The sequence below is a fragment of the Miscanthus floridulus genome, chromosome 17 (assembly GCF_019320115.1).
Source record: "Miscanthus floridulus cultivar M001 chromosome 17, ASM1932011v1, whole genome shotgun sequence".
Taxonomy (NCBI): Eukaryota; Viridiplantae; Streptophyta; class Magnoliopsida; order Poales; family Poaceae; genus Miscanthus; species Miscanthus floridulus.
Genome location: NC_089596.1, coordinates 94390990 through 94396862, shown reverse-complemented (window position 1 = coordinate 94396862; position 5873 = coordinate 94390990).

Sequence of the window (5873 nt, the reverse complement as noted above, 5' to 3'; positions counted from 1 at the left end):
GTGCGCACGGCGCGCAACGTTGTGTTCAACGAAGGGCGAGGATGGGCATGGGACAGGGCGGTGGACGACGGCTCGACTCCGACGTACGACGACTTCACTGTCGAGTACATTCACTTCGAGGGAGCTGGGAGAGTAGGCAGCTCTTCTTCGATGAGCGCGTCTACCCTAGTCCTTGAGCCTCCACCGACCCCGGCGCCTGCTACTCCGACAGCACCACGCTCTCTAGCCAGGACCTCGGCTACGATGAGTTCTTCGCTGGCTCCACCACAGCCGGCACCGCCATGCACTCCAGCACCGACAGGACACCTCTTCGAGCATGTCTATTCCAACACCAGCTCGTGTCGAAGCACAGCCCGGTTAAGCTCGCTACTCGCTCTCTCACGACGAGGAGCGCATCGACGCGTACCACGACGGCGAGCCGTTGCGGTACCAGTACGATGGAGAACCTTCTCGGCGACCAGCCGGTGCTGGGACTGGTGCTTCATGACCTAGAGGCACAAGTTGCACCTTAGCGTGTGACGACGGCGAGCCTCGGTCATTTGCTGAGGCCGAGAGACACGCGGCATGGTGCGCCGCGATGCAGTTGGAGATGGATGCGATTGAGAAGAACCACACCTGGGAGCTTACTGACCTTCCTCGTGGCCACCGCGCGATCACCCTTAAGTGGGTGTACAAGTTGAAGAGGGATGAAGCCGGCGCCATCGTCAAGCACAAGGCTCGCTTGGTGGCATGAGGTTTCGTGCAGCAGGAGGGGGTCGACTTCGACGACGCCTTTGCTCCCGTGGCACAGATGGAGTTCGTGTGACTCCTCCTTGCGCTAGCTACCCAGAAGGGCTGGCGTGTTCATCACATGAACGTCAAGTCGGCGTTCCTTAATGGCGACTTGAAGGAGGAGGTCTACGTGCACCAGCCGCCGGGATTTGTGATCCCCGGCAAGGTGGGCAAGGTGCTCCGCCTACGCAAGGCCCTCTATGGCTTGCGGCAGGCACCGAGGGCGTGGAATGCCAAGTTGGATTCCACGCTAAACGGGATGGGCTTCGAGCAAAGCCCGCACGAGGCAGCCATCTACCGATGGGGCAGTGGAGGAAATGCTCTGCTGGTGGGTGTCTACGTCGATGACTTAGTGATCATCGGCACCAAGGATGCGGAGGTGGCGGCATTTAAGGAAGAGATGAAGGCCACCTTCCAGATGAGTGACCTAGGACCTCTCTACTTCTACCTGGGAATCGAGGTGCACCAGGATGACTCTAGGATCACGCTTCGACAGACCGCCTACGCCAAGCGTGTCGTTGAGCTAGCTGGGCTCACCGACTGCAACCCAGCTCTCACTCCGATGGAGGAGAGGCTGAAGCTGAGCCACGACAGCACGACGAAGGAGGTGGACGCTACGTAGTACCGGTGTCTTGTGGGGAGCCTTCGCTACCTCGTCCACACAAGGCCGGACTTGGCATTCTCCGTCGGCTACATTAGTCGGTTCATGCAGCGACCGACGATGAAGCACCAGTAGGCTGTGAAGAGGATCATCCGCTACGCTGCGGGGCTCTCGACCACGGCCTCTACTACCCTAGGTGCCCTGGGGCGGCACACTTCGTCAGGTACAGCGACAGCGACCACGCCGGCGACATCGACACTAGCAAGAGCACGAGCGGGATCCTCTTCCTCCTCGGCAAGTGCCTCGTTAGCTGACAGTCGGTCAAGCAGCAGGTGGTGGCCCTGTCCAGCTGCGAGGCCGAGTACATAGCGGCCTCCACCGCTTCGACTCAGGCGCTCTGGCTTGTCGACTGCTTGGTGATCTACTCGGCAGAGACATTAGAGCGGTGGAACTCAGGATGGACAGCAAGTCCGCTCTGGCCCTGGCAAAGAACCCCGTTTTTCATGAACGGAGTAAGCACATCCGGGTGAGGTACCACTTCATTTGAGGCTGTTTGGAGGAAGGGAGCATCATGGCAAGCTACATCAACACCAAGGACCATCTTGCGGACCTGCTTACCAAGCCTCTTGGGAGGATCAAGTTCCTTGAGCTCTGCTCCAGGACCGGGATGGTTCAACTTTCCCACAAGACGACGCACAAGACTTAGGGAGAGAATGATGGGATAAGTCTTTGTGTTGGCTGGTCTTTGTGGGGCTACAGCATATGGTCCTTGTGGCTGCATGGTGGTCTTGCTGCCTATCAAGGACAGCATCCTTGACTGGCTAGGACAGCATCTTAACATCTAGGACATCATCTGTTTTAGGACAACATATTAGCATCTAGCATCTTGGCATATGCTTGGCTGGCTAGCAGCCTATAAATATGTATCCCCAACCCCTCAGGTTGGTATGACATTTGTGTGAGAAATAAACCAGAACAGAAAATTACCCCAACTCCTAGTGTCATCCTCTCTCGATGAGAGTAAGAATTCTGCTACTATCAAGAGTAAGAATTCAGCGACTAACAAATATTCCTCTACTTGAGAAGAAGAATAAATAAACCCCTTTCAAAAACAAATTAGTTGGGCACGGATAGCTGAATCGAAAATTGGAAAGCCCCCCACCCCCGACTTGAGGGCTTTGACTAGCTACTAGACTCTAGACAATCTAGATGCATGCCTGGGTAAAACTTCTGTCCAAAGTTCAAGAATTGAAACCATTAAAATCAGATTAGGAAAGCAGAAGTAAATCAACCATCGTGGGATGGTGAAGGAAAACAACGGCATTTGGTCTTGTTCCACTCTTGTGAAGTATCGACTTACCTCTCTAACTGTCTTATGGGCCCATTTGAGTTACCGACAGTGGACGAGGGTGCCAAATTGTATGCTACTCACCACCTCATGATCTCATCTAGGTTCAATTTACAGTGGTCAGTGGACCATGTTTTACACAAAGTCATGTCGCTAGGTCAAGTGTTTGCTACAGATGCGTAAAAGCAAAACAATTATCAGAAAAAGTGTTCATACATTATCATATTTCATATGATGATGTCCTTTTAGATTCAAATGATTTGTGTATCTAAGTTTATGAAATATTCTAGCATCTGTAGGGCGACATGTTGCTGCAATGAATATGTTGTTTGAACGACACAAGGAGGCTTGAGTTTTTGCCACCTCAAAGTTCAAGAATAATATTGCAGTAAAATCCAAGACAACGGTGGAGAATTAGAATAGTACCAAGAGATGCCTACTTTTTGCACAGACAAAAAAAAGTTGGACAAAGAAAATGACTTCAATAGTTTCTTTCAGCAGTTACGAACCATAAATCTCTCAGATCACTAGAGACTGGACCACATAGCAGAAGGGGTAAAACAGATTCACTCAACGATTGGTACAGCGAGTGCCCTTCACACCTCCAATCATCTTCACATCTTGATAAGAGAATCTGATGTGGGGTGAAATAACCAGAAAGCCTACTGATGGAACAGAAAAAAAAAGCAAATTCTAGTAGATCAAATTCATGACAATGAAGGTTGAAATGAACTAACAAAATTGTCTGAATGCAAGTTAAGCAGTTGCAACCGTCTCTGAATGATAAATCTGTTTATAAAAGATCCTATAAAATGTTTTCACTATACAACCCGACCGTGATATCACTTTCCCTTTATCAATGGAACATTCTCATGACAACATTCTTATAATAGTGTAGCAACCTCAACATACAATAGGTAATGAAATATCTCGGTAGAAATTGCATGAGCAAACAATAGTAGTTTAGTATTCACCGCGTTCCAAATTGTAAGTCGTCCTGTTTTTTCTAGTTACATAGCTTTTGCTATGCACCTAGATATATACTATGTCTAGATACTTCGTAAAAGCTATGTATCTAAAAAGGCCAGAATGGCTTACTAATTGGACTGGAGGGAGTTATATTTTCGTACATCACACTAAAGATTTGAAAAGTGCAACATCCATCTGCAGTGTTTCTAAAAAAAACAGCAGCAGAAAAACCATTATGATACAGGCTTACACCCATGCTTCGTATCTATACCTAGAAATAGATGAAATATAGTGGCTTGATTTAGAGTATGTAACATGTCATTTATGGTGTGATCTGATATGAAACGTATTATTAATCATAATAAATGTGATAGAGTTTCATGTCCATCATACTGAAATATTGACACCATGCGGTAAACTGGTAATTGCTTGCTACCTATTGTACGTTAAAATAATAATCAGTCCACTATCCACACTTTGAGATAGTGCTAAGTTTTTCTTTTGTTCATTTCAGTTTTCTGAAAATTGTAAGAGAATGGTTTCCCTGGACGTTTGGGCATTTCTTGAAATGTTAAGTGTTACTCACTTAATATAAGATTTTACTTGATGCATCCAATGAGCAGGATATCATAGATGGTGGACCACTGTCATATGATGAGATTCTCTGATCGTGGCCTGAAGTACCATATACATGGCACACATTGCATACATATCCTCCTGCGTACGTGTAAACCAGTAGCGAGTCTATCACTCTATCTATAGAAAATTAGCAATTGGCTCTTCTACCAGCTGAAGGATTATAGGTATTCAGCATGCTCTTCATAGCACTATAGCAGGTTAGCAACCACAAATGCAACTTCCCATAACTTAAAAAACATCACTTAGTGTGATTGTGTGACATAAGCTTTTTACAGTCGAGGATTTGCACACCACCCTCCAAAATGGCAAGAATCTCTAGTCTGTTTTGCCTTTGGGGGATCCTTGTGTTTTCGTATATATAGTTGATTAAAACTTTTATAATATCATTCTATGGATATATACATTCAGCTTAGTAAAAATATTTATAGATGCATTCAATTTTAGTAAAAATCAAATGGTGACTGACTGTGTTTTAAACCTTTCCATGTTTTTATTTTTCACCTGCCCCCTCTTTCTTCATTACTGTACTTTGCCATTGTTATTATTTATTTACTATTTACTAATTCTGTTTCTTATGTTCCCTACTTATAAAAAAATGTTTAGATGGCCGAATAAACTATATGGAAATGATCATATCTGCCATACAAATTGCAACAAGAGACAATATCCCATAGAAGAAATACAATCTGAACAGACATGCAAAAAGAATGAAATCTATGAGGATACAAAAAGTACAGGAGAAAAAAAGAAAAAGGGAAGAACACAATACCTTCCGTGACCTAGAAACAGCGGTAAAACGACATTGTCTGAACATAGAGCGTAAGCATTCATATCTATCTTCATCCCATGGTATATGGTGTACTTCACCCCAGAATATATAAAACATATGAAAGAGTCATATAATGAAAGATCATACTTGGGCATACCAGAGCACAGATGCAAATATTGCAATGCAATATTTTGGTTTGAGGAGGGCAATAAAGATAAAAACAAGCATAATAGAAGGGACATTATATACTCCAATTGCTGTAAATATGGACAGATAAAATACCACCGTTTAAGGACCCTCCAGAATTTCTTGCAAGATTACTTGACTACAAAGGAGATTCTTTAGCTAGACATTTTTTACAAAAATAAGACAATATAATAGTTTATTGCTTTTACTTCGATGGGCGGTAATATTGATAAAAATATAAACCAAGGAGAAGGCCCTTATGCATTTCGTGTAAATGGGCAGATACATCATCGCATTGGAGCGTTACTACCAAAACCAAATCAAATACCAAAGTTTTCTGAACTATACATCTTCGATACAAAAATGAGATTCAAAACAGGATCCGAGCATTGAGCAAACAGGAACCCGAGGACAATGATATAGACCCTTATATAGTACAGGAGCTTAAAAAATGCTTGATGAACATAGGGAAAATTGGTCTCATACCATTGAAAGATCACCATCAGCATGTTCGGTTGGCTGGTTCGAATCGTTGCTGGTTCGTGAAGAATTACTGCTGGTTAGTTTGTGTGAGAGAAAAATACTGTTCC